This window comes from Bemisia tabaci, chromosome 1 (assembly GCF_918797505.1).
Source record: "Bemisia tabaci chromosome 1, PGI_BMITA_v3".
NCBI classification, from domain to species: Eukaryota; Metazoa; Arthropoda; class Insecta; order Hemiptera; family Aleyrodidae; genus Bemisia; species Bemisia tabaci.
This window is the reverse complement of record NC_092793.1, coordinates 65,884,737-65,903,150: the sequence shown is the minus strand read 5'-3', so window position 1 is coordinate 65,903,150 and position 18,414 is coordinate 65,884,737. Positions and strand designations below refer to the sequence as shown.

The following is an 18,414-nucleotide window of genomic DNA, read 5'->3' as shown; positions in this document are numbered from 1 at the left end:
CAGTCGTGCGATTTTATTTTTTCAGACGAAGGGGGGGGGGGGGAGAAAGAAAAAAAACCTTGTTAAAGCTATTAATCAATCATACTGTTCGAGCGGCATACTCTGCGTGCACGAGCTCGGCAAGTTTTGCATGGATACTGCTAATTTCTCTCTCTCAAAGGAGCTTTTCAATGGCACAGCAGCGACGAATTCTCGCACAAAATGGGAATCGGATCCAGGCTGCGAGCACGCCAATAAATGACGGGCATACGTATGCACATTTCACACAGCCGTAACGAACGTCGATGAGAAATGCGCAATTAATAATTGGCCGGGGCCGGGCAAGCGGCATGCGGCATCGGCACCGGGAACAAATCCCCTTTCAGTTTTTGACGGGCTCCAGTCATGAACAGACCCAGGCCCTCGATAACTACGGTTATCTTGTCAAAAAGGGGAGAGGGTTGGAGTGAAAGCTTCCAAATCGGGGGGCCGGTTAACTCGACCCGAGTTAAAAAGATGCTTGGAAAATACGGTGAAATATCGATGGCTGAGGAACAATACTGTCTATCTACAAACTGAAGATTTTACAAACTTCGCTATTTTTGTACTTTTAATGTTGGGTTAGCATTTTTTTGTTTACAAATTACGTATGTGCGCATCGTTTTATATGCACATCACTTACCATTGAAAAAGTGTATTTGCTAGTAAAAATTTGTTGATGGTTTAGTGATTATCATACTCATATAACTGTAAAGCAGTGTCATTACAGCGCTCCTATCCGGAATTAGAAAAAAACTAAAAACACCAGCTTGCGTATTTTAAACTGTGTATATAAGACGAAGTCGCTGATTCATTTATGTCAGTTAGGCGGAATTGCTCCTTACCCATCGATATGTAGCATTACGGCCGAGGAAGCCTACAAGTTACTTTGAGTATGACCGACTAAGGCTTTTTAGGCCCGAAGTTTAATCCGGGTGTTGTTCAACGTAAGAGCCGCGATCTGTCAATAATTACAGTTACACGACAATGGAGAATTTGCAGTAAAATGCGAAGCCATTTTAAACTTCAGGGGAAACCATTTGAACATTTAACCTTCCTATCGATTGAAATAATTGGATTTATCCTGATGAAATAGCATTCTACAGGTCTTCGAAACCTTGCATTTACTCCTCAGGGCCCGATCGAATACTACGTAAACCACAAGGGGGTATAGTTAGGGTTTCGACGACGCGACCTTCCAATGCTATTCCATCAGAATAAATCCAATTATTTCAACCAATTGGGAAGTTAAATTTTCAAATGATTCTCATTCGCGTTTAAAATATCTTTGTACCGATGAAGTTAACAGCAAACTCTCTATCGAAACGTAATGTAATTATCAGATCGAGCGTTTCTTACGTTAAGTAGCACACGGATTAAAATGTACCAAGTAATCACTCTGCGGAGAAAAAATAATATTTCAACGATTGGAGCACTTCCCATCAGACTTATTCCCGGACTTGTTCTGCTTTTTCTCGTCGCTCCTCTGACTAAAGCATCTAACTTCTATGTGAGAAAAGCTCTATCGGCCATTTAACTTGATGCGCTACTCGGTTCACGAGGGGATGGAGATAAGCCCTTACGTCACAGGAGCGACGTTATCGACAGCAAATCGAGCGCAGAACCCGGAGTCGTTGAGCGTCCGCGTGACATTTACAAGAAAAAGTTGCCAAAAGTACTTTGAAATCCTTCCGAAACTCCAGTGTTAAGCATGAGCATATAGCGTGGTTACGTAGGGTATCAACTTTCAAAGGCCGTTCATAAAATGAGTAACGCTAACTAACGGATTTTCCGACCCGCCCCCTTCCTCCGCGTAACGCTTTTATAACGTACTACGAAAAACTCGTGCGTACATTTGGGAGTTACCGAATTTCCCCGGATAAAACATGTATTTTGGAGGGAAAGATATTCATAGTTTCCCTTGAAATTTTCAGGTATTTTAGATCGAATTGCGAACCAAATTTTCTGAAAAATTGAAGAAAGCTATTCAAAATGTTCTCAGTAAATCCAGTTTTTAATGAAGGGAATCTGGCGACGTTTAGAGGGCGTTTTTTTTTAGCACGGCAGCATAGGTCTCTATCCTTGGACACGGATAAAAATGGCGAAGCACTCTCCTCAATGTCTCCCTCCTCTCCTTAGGAGCGTTAAGTATTTCATGAACGGCTTAACGCAATTCCTATTCAGTATATGCCAAAATACTCGTAAACCCTCTACCACGAAGTTTCGGCCTGATTTTCCATACTGTGTACGAGACAACGAGCCTTGCTACATGAAGCTCCGTCCTATTATCCGCGGCAGGCGGAGGCGAGGCGTGAATGATCGATTATCAATATTTCTTCATTTGAAGCCGTGGTAAAGAATCGATTATTAAGGTGTTCGTTGCGAACACCCTACTTATCGATCCTTTTCCATATAGGTTTAAAAGGCAGATCAATCGATGTATCGATGTAGGGAGCACAGAGACAGAATAGAGACACAATCCGCGCAGTTGACCATGCTCCCAACCTAAAGAAATATACCGTATAAACATTCAAATATTACCAATTTTCGCCCTGCTAGAATTTCCATTCTAAGGAAATCATTAATATATCATTAATATAAACTTCGAAGGATTCTGCCTTTTTCTATTTCACTCGAGGGGAAGTGTCCCCTCCCGGACTCTCTTCCCCACCCGGTGACTGACGCTGCGCTGTGCTGAACGGTTCAGCCTGAACCTTTCCCCTACGTCTAACCGTTCCCCACTCCTCTGTCAATCGAACCATATGCCACCGCTTACGTATTGTCGCTCGCCCACCCAGGTACCTAGCGGCCAGCGGTCAGTTGATGATAAATCTCGCTCATGCTCCTATGCAGCTACGCATTGATTACGCCAGCTAATTACTTTCTAATATAGTCCAGTACCACATGTACAAATAAGAGGTCCCGTGTGCAGCTTCGTGGGTAAAATTGTTGTGATATGTCATTCTCTTCTTTAGGATGTCTAGAATCAGAATTTCGATGGTGTCAAGTTCAAAAATTGAACCGACGCCCAGAATTCAAGATGGCGTCCAAGATGGCCGCCGCCATGGTGAAAGTTTTAAATTTTGCGGATAGCGTCGAGTCAGATGTCGATTCCTATGTAAAATGACACGAGGAATCCGAATATCACATTTAAAAACACCCCCGACCCTAAGGAGGGCTCCAAATCCAAGATGGCGGCCAAAAATACCACTCAGGGGTACTAATTTGCCTATACGGGTCCAAGTGCATAGTGATGTATCAATTATTAGGTTTTCGGGGTCGTAGAGTCCGAAAATGAGGTCCATTTTTCGCTGCGCCCCTCCAGAGACCCTAAAATCAAATATGGCGCCCAAATGGCCACCGGTTTTACGGCTGAAACACCAATTTAGCGCAGCTATGATAAGCAATACGTTCAAAATTTAGTTTTGTGGGGCAAGGAGTTCGAATAAGAGATCAAATGTTTATTCCTACAAAAAATTAAGCCTCCGAATCGAAAATGGCTACCGACATGGTTGCCAGTTAGAGGCGCAGGCCGGTAAATGACTATTGGTATTAAGGGGATTTGCCAAAGGAGCTAGGGGTTTCGATAAGGGCCGTTTTTCGGCCCATACCCTGAAATTCTTCAATTTTACGATTTTTTTGCTTCTTGGGAGTCTAAATTTTACGGAATGTGTCATGCTTTTGTCATTTTCGGCCTATTTAGGGGTCTAATGCTGGCCTAAACATGAGTCTGAAGGCTAATTTTTGCGGAATATTCGGGTTTCTTGGCATTCGACGCGCTGCGCCCGCTGTTTCATAACGATCAAATATCATCGGAGGAGCAAATTTTCCTTCAAGTATGTTCATTAAGGGTGTAAGATATAGTCACTCTGGCCAACTTTCGTCGATGGCAACCCTTGTGCTCAGTATTCGAAACTCACAGGCGCCAACGCGCCAAATGCGCCTAAAACATAGGTCATTGCTTCTAAAAAAGAAGGCTCTGCGCCAACGTGGCCCTTAAAAATTGCCCCTTTAAAATCTGAATATTCATATTAGGTGATCATTCGAAATTTTCAGCATTACAATTAGTGAGAGCTTTTTATATTCTTCACGATTTCATCCTTAGTGCTTTTGTCTTCACCAAGTTACAGCTACCTACTAGTTCTGTTACAGAAACATCTAAATTTGCGTCTAATTTTTCACTAAATATGCCGTAATATATAGGCAAAAAGTCAATCTGGCCCCTAAAAAATCTTCAATGGCGCCAAAAATTCAGGCTTGATGCGCCCCATGGCTCCTAAAACTCAAAGGTGAGTTTGGAACACTGCTTGCGCTCATAGTGAAAACGAAATTTTTTAGACTTTACTTGTTTTTCATCATTATTTAGATGGCGTCTAATTAGATCACAAATCTTAGAAATGTGTAATCTTATTAGGCGCAGTTCGAGGCTTTCATTGCGCAAATTTATCATAAAATGCAGAAAAATTACGCTTTCGTACCTTTAACACAACATACTTTCGAATTGTTGCATTTAACAAATCTGAAATTTGTTTGAAATTTTAACTCTGTTTGGACGCATTTCGAGGCTTTCCGCAGAAAAACTTTTTTTTTTACCTTAACACGAAATACTTTCGAATTGTCGCAATCAACAAATCTGGAAATTGTTTGAAATTTAAACTGTATTTAGACGCATTTTTTGACGAAAATTTTATAAAATACTAATCAAATGAACACTGTGGTTTCATTTAAGACTCTACATCAAAAGAGATAAATATCTTCGAAGGCCTTAAACTTTTTCTTTTCTCGTCTTTCCTCATCATCTTCTGTCTCCTCTTTCCTTCACTCTCTCACCCTTTTTTTTTGCTTTCGGCGGGGAGGGGGGGTGGGGGGCTTGAGCCCCGTACCTGAAAGTGACATAGAACCCTGTGGGCATATCCGGGTGGTATTACCAACGGCAGGTGGACGGTAGAGTCGTGGGCTGCCCAGCGCATATTGCATCTGTCATCTAGTACCTCGCTCATTACAGATTTGAGGCTGAACTAGAAAAACTAAGCGTTTGCTAGATGAATACGCGTCATTTCTCCAAAATTCTACAATGGTAGCCCCAAATGAGTTGTCTGATGGGAGGAACCTGATGGAGGCAACAGATGAGGAAGCGGTAAGGAGGCTAGGCAGGAGTAAACCAGGAAAACCAGAGTTTCCAATTATTTTTGGGAAGTAGAATTCTGATCGATCGCAGGCAATAAAAGAGACGGAGGGCAGGGCTTGTCAGGGTGGGTAAAAAATCAGCATTGAGAACTCGTGATTCTGACACATGGCTTACTTTTTATTCGATCCCAGATCACGGTCAATGTTTCAAAGTTGCATCTTCGTGCGTAAATATCACGTCAAAAATTCGTAAGATATTGGGTCGCCTACAAGCCCAAGATCATAAAAAAAAACATTACCTGCAAAAAATATGATCTATTTGCATCCGTGAATACAGTAATTTGAGTCCTACGTATTTATTTAATGCACATAATGCGAAATAATGGCTCAAATCTTGGGCCAACTCGGAATAATTTTCTCGATTTTTACCGATGATATGTGGCAATGCCGCGCCGCGATGGGAGTCTCTTTAGATCAATACATGTAATGAACAAAATAATAATAGATAAATGCATGTGCATATTCACTAGTCATGTGATCGTCATGTATGAAAAATCAAGGGTTTTGAACTTTGCTGAATGAGCTCGACGAAGAACAGCCTCCAAATACTGAAATAATCACAAATAGTTTTCTGTGATTTTAGGCAACAAAATATGGCAACACCGGCTTTTTCTTTGGAGGAGGGGGGGGCTTTTAATTCCATAAAGTTTTTTGGAGGGCTACGTACAATTTCCGCCAAGGAATCTATTTCTGGTTCAAGATGAGTAGCCCTTTTTTATGCCATTTTAATAATAATGATGAAAAACAAGAAAATTCTATAAAGTTCGTTTTAACTATGAGCGCAAGGGTTGCCATCGACGAAAGTTGGCCAGAGTGACTATATCTTACACCCTTAATGAACATACTTGAAGGAAAATTTGCTCCTCCGATGATATTTGATCGTTATGAAACAGCGGGCGCAGCGCGTCGAATGCCAAGAAACCCGAATATTCCGCAAAAATTAGCCTTCAGACTCATGTTTAGGCCAGCATTAGACCCCTAAATAGGCCGAAAATGACAAAAGCATGACACATTCCGTAAAATTTAGACTCCCAAGAAGCAAAAAAAATCGTAAAATTGAAGAATTTCAGGGTATGGGCCGAAAAACGGCCCTTATCGAAACCCCTAGCTCCTTTGGCAAATCCCCTTAATATCAATAGTCATTTACCGGCCTGCGCCTCTAACTGGCAACCATGTCGGTAGCCATTTTCGATTCGGAGGCTTAATTTTTTGTAGGAATAAACATTTGATCTCTTATTCGAACTCCTTGCCCCACAAAACTAAATTTTGAACGTATTGCTTATCATAGCTGCGCTAAATTGGTGTTTCAGCCGTAAAACCGGTGGCCATTTTGGGCGCCATATTTGATTTTAGGGTCTCTGGAGGGGCGCAGCGAAAAATGGACCTCATTTTCGGACTCTACGACCCCGAAAACCTAATAATTGATACATCACTATGCACTTGGACCCGTATAGGCAAATTAGTACCCCTGAGTGGTATTTTTGGCCGCCATCTTGGATTTGGAGCCCTCCTTAGGGTCGGGGGTGTTTTTTAAATGTGATATTCGGATTCCTCGTGTCATTTTACATAGGAATCGACATCTGACTCGACGCTATCCGCAAAATTTAAAACTTTCACCATGGCGGCGGCCATCTTGGACGCCATCTTGAATTCTGGGCGTCGGTTCAATTTTTGAACTTGACACCATCGAAATTCTGATTCTAGACATCCTAAAGAAGAGAATGACATATCACAACAATTTTACCCACGAAACTGCACACGGATGCACATGTGGTACTGGACTAATAATTAGAATTTCTTCGATAATAGTTTTCTTTATTTACTCGACTGTATTTTTTTCTCTGTTTCTACTGTGATTTCCTTGGTTCTCTACTGTGTTTTTCCTAAATCTCTGAGTCAGAAATCTGAAGCACTTCGGTATGCACCGAGTACTTCAGATGTGTGACCTGAAATCTTCGTTATATACCGAACTACTTCAATTGTCTGACCCGAACTTCGGCAGATGGACCTTAACTTTTCGGATGCGTGATCCGAAAACTTGAGAGATCCATATAATCTCAGCTTCGGGTTCCATGCACATATTTTTTTCTCCGTGTTTCCTTTTAGGGGACGCAACTAAAATTTCAGTAAATTTTTTTTAAGAAAAGTAAAGAAAGAAAAAAAAAAGGAAAAAAAAATGGCTAACGATGGTTCCTCACCTTCACGTGGTGTTGGCTGTTTTTACTAAGTGGGAACCGTCCATTTTAAGATATAGTCTATTTCTTGCCCTGCCATTATTATTCTACAAGTTAATTGTGGAGTGAGAATTTCATAATGTTTTCTATGAAATCTTCAAAATATAGTGATAAAAAATTTGCAACTACTACAAAATCGGCTCGCGAAGCGAGCCGAATGTCACTCGCGTAGCGAGTGACCGGGGTCCAGGGGGCGTAGCTCCCGGCTAGGCGTGACGGGCGCGCGAAGCGCGCTCAGAACGGCTAGTATACCGTATAAAATTCGAATATTCCCAATTTTCTCCCTACTATTATTATATTATTAGAATTTGAAGTAAAATCATTCCTGGTCTTCCGGCCACACTTTCTACATATCCCTCGATATCTCAAGGCCACGCAGTTTACATGCGCCAAAAATAACAACACAATCTATATCCATCAAAATTTAACAGCCCGCTGAACGTTGATACACTGGTTCTTACGCAATCATACTGATGATCGTAATTTCGTATTATTGAACGAAGTAATGCATTTCTCTGAAATCGATGCAAAAAGTCACCGGTTTAACAGGGAATTGATGTGAAACGTCCGAATGGTTCCTTAAGGCGGTTTCCCCTCGAAAGGAAACGCAGACTTCACATTCGGCGTGGTTTTCCGAGCGTGAAGACTGGATGACGTCACGGTGGGTGACAGGTGGAAAGCTTCGCGAGGGCCGCTTCATTTGGGACACGCTTATCTAACCGATATCGGGAGGTCCTGCGTTTGATGGATCACGCTGACGACCACAGAGTCACCCAAGATAGAGGGACGTTCATTTAATCACGCTACGTTCCTCTGGGGTCCTATTATCTTTTCACCGTGACTAAAGGCAGTGATTAAGTTGAAGATTCATGAGGAGAGGAATGTCATTCTGCCCAAATTTTTTTTAAAAAAAAAGGTGGTTCAAAGGTGTTCCGGAGGTAATAATTACTGAGAGAGAGGCCCTTTGGTGCCGTTGTGTAGGAGTCCACTTTAACCTACCGCCACAAGTTTCTCACTCTTTTTGGGGACAGCCTAAGGCATGGTTAACTGGCGTTACCGATCCTACCATCACTTAATTAATAATGAAGGAAACACGCTTGAAATTACTTTCGAGAGGAGCTTTTATCGCGCAAGAAATAATTGAGAAAGTTAAAAATGTTAAAATGGGTAACTCACTTGCACGTTTTAATATTCTTTTTTGCAGACGCGTTTCGGGCATCGGCCCAAAATCAATGCTAGATCGCGACTCAGAATTGATGATGGGCCGATGCCCGAAACGCGTCTGCAAAAAAGAATATTAAAACGTGCAAGTGAGTTACCCATTTTAACATTTTTAACTTTCTCACGCTTCAAATAGTTTTCAAGTAAAACCTTCATACGAGTGAACTATATGAAAGCATATTTCATTAAGAATCTGACTTCGGCACTTCGGTTTACTTCTATTTGGTCTCGAAGACAAGATTTAGGTAGAAAATCATAATTAGTTTAGCGTACAATAGAAGAAGAGGATGTTCACTGCTAGTAGACCGAGTCAACATTGATAAGCATCGACAAAGAACTCTGCCTAACATCAGGCGATTACTCCTCTTAAGAATGAAAGAATCCGTCTTATTCCTTTCTTTTGCTGAATACAACACAATTTTATTTGTAACTCCGACTAGCTGCATTAGTAATATGCTCCGGTCATTGGTAGTTTTATCACATTAAATACAGCAAGAAACTGCAACCCTTCAAAATGCGGTAGACGGAAAGGATAAAGGTCTCATGAGAAGTATATTAACCTATCGATTTCGAATATTTTCTGTTACAAGTGAAGCTTGATATGTGACAATGTGACCACGCGAACCAAGCGAGCAACTATTCGATCACCGGAGTAGGTATGTGGTATCACGCCAAATTGAAGGAAAATCTTAGTTTCACGTCTTAAAAGTTTCTAAAGTTCATACATTTTATGCTCTCGTCGATGTAAAATGCCGTCTATACTATCACATATCGTCTTCATACATCACATATGTAAAATAACCATGTCTTACCTTAAAAAACGGGTGGCAATAATTCAATGAACGTGAAATGCTGTAGATGTTAAAATAAATAAACAGGAACATCACTTCACACGAACACTTGTAAATGAATCGACAACTGAGGTTAACTTTTCCTCCATTATTAAAAGCAAGTATTCAAGACATGTCTGAGCACCTGGCAGCAGAATAGATATTTAATATTAAGATGAAAAAATTATACCATTTGAGGAAAAACTTATGGCTCGTTAATCACGAAGAAATACAAAGGAGGCATCGTTTAGTTGTCTCCTGATATTTGGAACACTTTTTCAGGAGTAGTTAGAAAATCACTATGAAAAAATCTAAAGATAAGGACTCAGAAGTTAAGAAAGCTAATTAACGGGGGAGAAAACATCCGTGAAAAATATTTTTTTTTTTTTCGGTCACCAACGATCAAAAAAATGACAGTGAAGAAGAAAGGAAATCCATTAAGTTGAAAGATCACTCAACCGGCTTGTATACGACAGGGTGACAAGCTTCATTGAATTTGAGGATAAGATTTGTAAGGTTTTGCAAAAATGTCTCCACTTCTTTTACTTTACGGGGATTTCAGACATGATCATGCGTTTCTCGAGACAACACAACGGCCAAGTTTGAACTTTGCCATTGGAGAACTCTAGTATGTTACCGAGTTATGGACGAATTTCAGTAGGAAAAGAGACTAAAATATTGATAGCGGAATTAGGTATCTTCCTTATCTCTAAATTTTCCAGGTTTCCCCAAAAATTTCCCGACTGTCTCTTCACCTTTAAGAATTATGGGCACGGAAACGTGTTTCAAAACAAGACAAAACAAGTGGAAATTACGAGCTCTGCCGATGGAGAGCCTGAGAATGATCGAAGCCATTTCGAGTGTTCAAGAGAACAAGAAAATTCAAGGTTTACTCGGAAAATTTCCAACTTGTGAGTAGAAGTAGCGATTGTTCATCGCATGTTGGGACAAGAGCCCATCACTAACTAGCCCCGAATCGGCACCGCTCAACAGACGAATCAACACGAGTAGAGTGATGTCATAGAAAGGATTCGACTTCGGCTTCGTCACACGATGAGAGAGGTTTAAAATTAACCCACTTTAAAGAGTCCTTGGTGGCTTTTCAAGGACTTGTCACCCCGCGTAAACAACGGACGAAAGCACGAATTTCGAGCGGAAAAGCGAGGCGACTTGGAGCGCGGCACGGAGCACAAAGATATCCCGACGGAAAATCACGAAGCATGAGGTTAGAATTAAAATCGGGCGTTTGCGAGGGATCGCGGTGCGGCGGACGCGACAAACGCAGGGCGCCCTCGGCGTCGGCACGAAACTGACGGAGCTTTGGCGCGTGGACCGACGCTACCCCAGTTTCCTCCCCGTTCCCCGCTCGGAAACGCTCCCTCCCTCCCTCCCTCCGCGCCCTCCCCCTCCCCCGCCCTGGCCCCGCCACGGCCCGGCCGGCCGCCACCGTGCTAGACTTTAATGCAATAGATCTTTTGCGCTAGAAAGTTTTCGGCAATTCCCGACACATCGTCGGTGCCCTCGCCTCCGGGTTCGAGTGCACGTTAATTAAACGGGGCGTCGTGACTACCAGGTATCGCCGGGGCTACCGCCTTCAAACCGGTGTAGACGTCTATTCTGCCGTGATAAGGAAAAACGCCGTATGGACCTTCAGGCGTTGCCAAATTCCCTTCGATAAAACAGGAATTTCCTGGTAAAGGAGGGGTATCGATAAGGGTTGTTTTTGGGCCCATCCTAAATTTTCTCAAATTGACGATTTCTCGCTCATTGAAGGTTTATATTTTACTTTAATGCATCATGGTTTGGTCATTTTCGGTCTCGTCTTAGTTCTAATACTGTCCTAAATACAGTTCTGGAGGCCGATTTTGTTGAGAAATGTAAGTTTTGCAGAGCGGACAAATGTCAAAAAACTGCATTTTTTGTCCAAATCGGCCTTCAGACCCATGTTTGAACCAGTATGAGACATGTTAAGAAAGCGTAAATGACAAATCTTGATGAATTCCGTAAAATATAAACTTTCAATTAGCAAAGCATCGTGAAGTTGAGGGAACTTAGCAAGGGTGGGCCCAAAAACGGAACCGATACCCTTCCTTTATGAATATTTTCCTTTCGATTTTTCAGATAGTTTTTTACGAAATTTCACCTAAAGCTCCTGAGATTTTCAAGGGAAGAAATCCACAACTTGCCTCGAAAATAAACATTTTATTGAAGGAAATGTGGCAACTCTCGAATGTTCTCACGGCGTTTTTCCTCATCACGGCAGTATTACAGACGAGATTACCGCGCTATCCAAGAGCTTCGCGAGTGAGAGAATCAAGTTTTCAACGAGGTGGACAGCAGTATGTGCTGTCTTCGACATACGTGTATCATTGTATTTTTCAATGATATACGGGGAAAAAGTGTTAGGGGTTGTCCCCTAAAATTGTGGTGCTACCCCGATTGTTGGATGATATGCCCATTTCCAATTAATTTTGGTAGTGCCGCAACTCTGTTTGGGGTGGTACTGCAACATTTGGGCTAGCAACCTAACTTTTTCGGGTACTACCACAATTCATTTGAAATTTCCAAATCATCCAACAACCCCTTACTCTCTTTCAAAGTCCGTGTAACAAACATATTTGAGGGTTGGCTGTTCTGCGTTTGACTGAGACAGGTGCAACAGAGGGGTGGGGGAAGGTACGACAGACGGATGATGCGAACATGCCGCTCTCTAAAAACTCGAGGGGGTCTCCCGGTCTGCGGGTAACACAGTGACTCTCTCGTTTCGCACGGATGAGAAGAATTTTGCTTTTTTAGCGGGGTCATCCGGTTCATCGAAATTAAATTAGTCGATATTTGACAAAAAAAATAAATAAAAATAATTGATTTGCACACGGTGGACACACCTGTTATTGCTCATTTTGTCTCAATTTGCACCTCCTGTACAATATTTTGCATGACGATGTCGGGCGAATTGAATAGAGCATTTGCTTAACTTTAACAAACTGCCCCAGGAGAGGTAACTGATGCGGAGGGGATTTATTTTGATTGTATTCCTTTCCTTATTCAGGGCGAACATTGATAAAAATGAGGGTAATGCGACCGGGATTGAAACATAAGACGCGAGCGATTTTGTTGGGGAGCTTAGCGGAACAAAACGAGACAACGGAAGCAATGATTGATGGGCTTGGCAACAAGTTCGGCAGACCGAGCGGCGTTGTCGCCCAGTACGTTTATCATATCTCGACCATTACCTCTAAGATCACAGTCGTTTCACACCCTTTGTCGACAACCTCTACCTTGCTTACTCAAGATTACTTTAGAGTGAAGCCTCGAAATATGTGAGGGCAATTTCAAAAAATGTGTGAGCGATAAACTCTCTGCACCTCTCGTAAAAAGAATTATCATTGAGCAAATAACTAACGCTTAATCGTAGAACAGAAAAGTTCTTCCTCTTATCCACAGTCCTCATGAACTCGTGAACTAATCAGATACCTGATTTACTAAAGAAAATTTATTTTTTGAAGAAGCTAGGATAGGAGTTTGAATTGCAAACAAGAATATCGAAATTTATTGAAGTACAGAAAATGAGTCTCAACTCACTGGCATGAGCCAGCATTTCGTAGGTTGAAGATTGATGATGTTGCAACATTTGACGCACTGGATGCGAAAAGGGCATTTCTCGGTTGTAGTGTTTCAGAGTCTCTTCTAAACTTTCATTCCTTGTAAGGAAAGCGAATGCATCCATTTCACTGAGAATTTCACTAAATATTCCTCATAATTTACAATTTCCTATGAAGAGAATTCCGGAAAAATCACCCATTAAATGCTTCTCCAAGAGATTAATTAGCAACAGAGATCCTGGAACACTGCAATCAAGAAGTGCCCTTTTCGCATCCAGTGGCTCATTTGAATCTCTGATCTTATTCACTGGTTCATTCACTCAAAACTACTCTCGTTGCTTGTGACACCAAAAAGTGAGAAACCGAAACGTTGAAAAAGAATTCGCTGAGGAGAGATAAAAAATGAAAATATATTCGAGTCCATATCGAGTGCGTAATAATACCGTTAGGAAAAAAAATCCGCCCTAGGGGACTGTTGTGCTTACTTGATATCAAGAACATTAGCGTCGTTCCTTCACGTAGGTTACGGTTAAAGAAACTAAGCCGCATCAGCTATTGCCAAATTTAATCGAGCAATTTAATTTTTAACATGAAAACGTTTTATGGAGTTACATTTTGGAGTTAATTTCGATGAACTTTCTGCATGGTACATAGCAAATTTCTTGAAATTTTCAAAGAAATCCGAACAACAAACGTTCTCTTGTAAAAAATTAAATTTCCCAGTGAAATTTGGCAATAGCTGATGAGGGTCGGTTCCTTTCTGCTAAACGCGGTGCAAATGTGATTGAAAACGATGACAAAGCCTGGCAACAAACGTTAAGTTAGTACAATGATATTCAAGTTTGGAGCCTGGTTGCGTCAGTTCACCCAAGGTTTCAAAGCGAAAAAACTTTCACCCTTTCAAAATCACGTTGAAACTAGAATCGTTTGAAGTCTCGGAGCACCCACAGCAGAAGTTTGGGAATATCAGTTCCATGTCAGATCTCATAGTGGACGTTGGACGATGGGGAATGAAATTTGACTTTTCGGTATAATAATTGGATTTATTAATCCATTTCCTTTGGGTATTCTAAATCCGGAATTTAACCGAGAAGATCCTTTGAACGTCCCTATCAAATTTTGGTCCACGCCGTGCGGCGTCAACAGTTCAAGGCCTTGTTGCAGGACCGTGGTGCTCAGTAGCCCATGGGGGGGGGGGGGGGGGGGTGCTGACAAGATAAAATGACCCGGGTTGTGTACTTCAAAGAGAAAAAACAAGCCCAAGGGGCCAAAGGCGCCTTAACCATAATTACAAACGCACATCAATATCACGCCACATGAAGTCACCAAGAATTAGGTGTTATTCGCCTTTGTGTCTGCACGTGCGCAAATTCACCAGCGGTTGACAAGGAACACACAATTTCCTACTCAATATTGTGGAAAATACGCCATTTGTACATTGATGGGAGCGTAAAATGTCAGCAACTAGAGATAGGCGAGAAGCTATGATTCTCCTTCAATTTTGAGTGATACCACATACACACTCCAGCGTTCGAATAGTTGCTCGCTTAGTTTCCGCGAGCGCCTAGTGAGAGAAATTACGACGGTTTCATCTCAATATCGCGAGAAGTGTGCGATATTTTCAGCGGATTTCTCACAGTAATGGGGGTTGCGCGCTTTTCACCTCGGTTTCGCGGAAAAAGCATGATTTTCCGAATATTTTCTTGGAATAATTAGAAAGTACGCGATATTGACCGCAATCAATATTACGGCAAATACCAGTCTTTTCCGCCGGTGTTGTAAAATCATTATAAATTACGCGAATCACCTCAATTTTCCAGCGATGATAAAATACGCAAAATAACGCACACTTGTTCCTGAAGTGTCGCGGAAAATGCGCAATTTTTATATCGACGGGAGAATTAAATTTTTTAACGGCGGTGACTCTGATATCGCGGTATGTTCTCAAGCTTTCCAGCAAATGATTGAGAATGTAAAAGAACACACAATTTTCACCTCAACATCACTGAAAATACGCGCATTTTACATCGACGAGAGCATAAAATCCACTTTAGAAACTTTGAAGGCTTAAAACTAAGATTTGCCTTCACTTTGGCGTGATACCACACACCAACTTCGGCGATCGAATAGTTGCAGATGCTTGCTTGGTTTCCGCGTGTAAAAGCGCGAGTTTTATGTCAATAATGCGAGAAATGCGCGATATTTCCAGCGGATTCCTTAAATCAAAGGGAGTTACGCATTTACATCCCCGTGTAGTGCGCGGTTGTCCCGAGAAATTTCATTGAATGATCCAAAATTTGGCGATGGTAACCGCAATATCAGAACATATACGCGGCTTTTCCGGGTATCTTGTAAAAAAGAATGAGAAGTGGCGCGATAATCACAAAAATATCGCGGCAAACTAAGCGCTTTTCATCTCGGTATCGCAAGAAATGCGCGATTTTTTCAGAGATATTTTAAGAATAATTAGAAGTTACGTGACTTTCGTATCGATCAGAGGATAAAATTCATTAACGTCAGCGACTTGGGGTAGGCAAAAAGCTACAATCCTCCTTCAATTTCGCATGATACCACACACCTCTTCTGGAGTTCGAATTACTACTAATCCCCAATTACGGGAAAAAAACTGATCCGACGAGCCGATTCCAGGTATATATTTACTCTCTAATATCTTTAATTTTGGAAAAATTAAATATGATGATTTACATACCGATGAGCAGCTAGCAGGATGCACAGCGATATTCTGGAAAAAGGAAAATTAAAACAAAATTATTAGAATAAGTTTAGAGAGTGATCAAAAACTGGAGATCGTGTGGGTGTGTGGGGGGGGGGGGGGGGAGGGGGGAGTAAGGCGCTAAGGGAGGACATAGGAGAGCTTGCAAGCCGAATGGATAGCATTTTGCAAAAAGGAACCAAGAGCATTTATTACTAAGATTGTGCAGCTCCTTTTGTCTTTTAAGGAACACCTGATTATCTCTAAACAGTTTCTATTTATCTCGCTAAAAACTGTAAATTTAGGACAAAAATTACCATGTAAATTTCATATTTTTTTGGCATATAAATCGTTATACCACAATAGGTGAATTTGCAAAATCTTAGCAACATTGCAATGCTCCTGGTTCCTTTAAGCAAAACGCAATCCAAATATTGTTTGATGTTTTTCAGGCGGACATGGATGATATTGGTGAAATGACGAAGTGTGATTGGTTGTCTCTATGTCTTATCGCTGCTCTGTCGTGCCTACGTCGGGTAGCAATAGTGACAAGCTAAATGCACCTTGCGAGCTCCTGACAGCAAGTCGTCAATGGGTCACTCTATGAAGACATTTTGACTTTGTGAATGACGCGTAGAACACGATGAGCGCATTAGTTACGCAAAAAAGTAACTCGGAATCCGGGATTCCAAAAGCACAACTTTTTCATAAATTTAAAACGACCCGGTTTTACACCGAACCGAGTGATGTCATCCGGTGCTCGATGTTTCTCCGACTTCCGTCAAATGTCTTTCAACCCCTCGTAAATGAAAGTAATAATGGGAAAGTTGAAACTATATCTTTAAAATCAAAGAATCGAAATCCATTGATGTTATCTGCAGTTAACAAACAACAATTCCACACTTTAAGGGGAGGATAGGGGAGATAGCGATTCGATTGTCGTAGTACATCACTTCTATTAATTTCCCGTTATTCCGGCACGTTTGAAAATCAAGTAACTTAACTACATTTCTTAAAAGCGGACTTGCGCGGAATTTTGACTTCAAAATTACTCAATAAAACCACGTAATCTACTCACTTGGTGCTTTCAGAATCGTTACTAAAAACACAAGGTTTAGGTGACCTATTCTACCCGAAAAGACATGAAAAAAACAGCGATAAGACACAGCCGACCTATCCCAAGTAGGTTGCCTGTCATTTATGTTCGCACGACAAACACAAAATTTCAATAATCGACCTGCTGCACAGATAGTCAATAATTCCATCCTCAGAATAGTATTCTGAGCTTTTTCCAGATTTTTGAAAATTGAATGTTCCCAAAGATGTGAAAAGTTTCGCATTGTCAAATTCGAACAGCATTGATCTCTTTATTAACTTTTTTCTTTACAAGAACCGAACGACTAAGAAATTTGCATCAAAAACACGCAGAGCTTGTGAAGTCTTCCAATAAATTATTCTTCGCCTTGACATTTGACGAATTGCGTGATAAGACTTTTACAATCGTTCGATGGATGTCAAATCTTAAAATTTATTTTCTGGACAACCATCGTAACAATGGTTACGCATCCCTGTTCAGGTGATTCTTAGGGGCCTTCCATAAATTACGTAACGCTCTTCGGGGAGAGGGGGGGGGGTCGAGGAGAGCATTACGCCATTTTGTTTTCACGTGTTCAAAGATAGGAACCTACGTCACAAAGCGTTACACCGGGGGGGGGGGGGGGGGTGTCAAAAATGCCGAAAAAGTGAGTTACGTAATTTATGGACGGCCGCTTCTTATACCAGTCCATCTCGCTAAGCAGGGTGTAGGGATGATACGAAAAAATGCCCGGCAACTGTCAGTTATGGACGAAGAGTGCATTAATACATTAAATAGAGATAGAATAATGGAAATACTATCAGGTACGTACCAGAAGAGAGTTATCCAATTGCCCGACGCCAAGCTGAAAGCACTCAAAACGTTAACACTAACTCCGCGCTATGCACTGGAAAATTACCCGCAAAAAGGATGCTTTGATTAATTGAACATTTGAAAAAAATTACATATTCGCCAGGATATGAATCATAGCCCGGCATAAGTGGTTAACTCATTTAAATTCTGCCCAAATAAGGTGTTTACATGTTATATCGTGAAATAAAGACGAGAGAGGAAAAAACATGAAGGTAAAATGATGATTACAATGATAATTAGAGAAAAGTATCTTAAAATCAGAGATACAACAGAGAGATCTTTTCTCCGGCTGATCACAGAACGAACCCAAAGGAAAAGAAAATTATCATGATGCATGTTTGAAGAGCATGCCGAGCATGCTACACATAGTGCACAATTCAATTATTTAGATGTCAGGTTGTACGGCAGGTCCGATATTTTTCAATTATTGATTGTGTTTCAATTAATTTGGTTACCTGTTTCTGTAGAGATAATAAGGACATAACCTGATAAACATTAGCGTTGAGTCGTTGTGAGGAATTAATCGTATCAGTGCTATCGTTTCGCTAAAGAAAATTAGTGTGTGGTTTTACCTCTATGGCGATCTCTTATGATGTAAAGATCGGGACTACAAAAAGAAAATCTCCAATAACACGAACGGCGACCTGCGATTTGGAGGTTT

The 18,414-nt window shown here is 41.3% G+C and overlaps 1 protein-coding gene across 1 annotated transcript in view; it reads right to left on the bottom strand.

The window, feature by feature from the left end:
* LOC109034587 (uncharacterized) overlaps positions 1 to 18,046 on the bottom strand; it is a 450,911-nt gene extending 432,865 nt beyond the window's left edge. Inside the window, exons 1-2 of the mRNA XM_072305658.1 lie at positions 17,713 to 18,046; positions 15,803 to 15,835 (exon numbers count right to left, since the gene is read on the bottom strand). The gene's annotated coding sequence lies outside the window, so the exon portion shown is untranslated. The remainder of the gene's footprint in view (positions 1 to 15,802; positions 15,836 to 17,712) is intronic.
* Between the last annotated feature and the right edge of the window lie 368 nt (positions 18,047 to 18,414).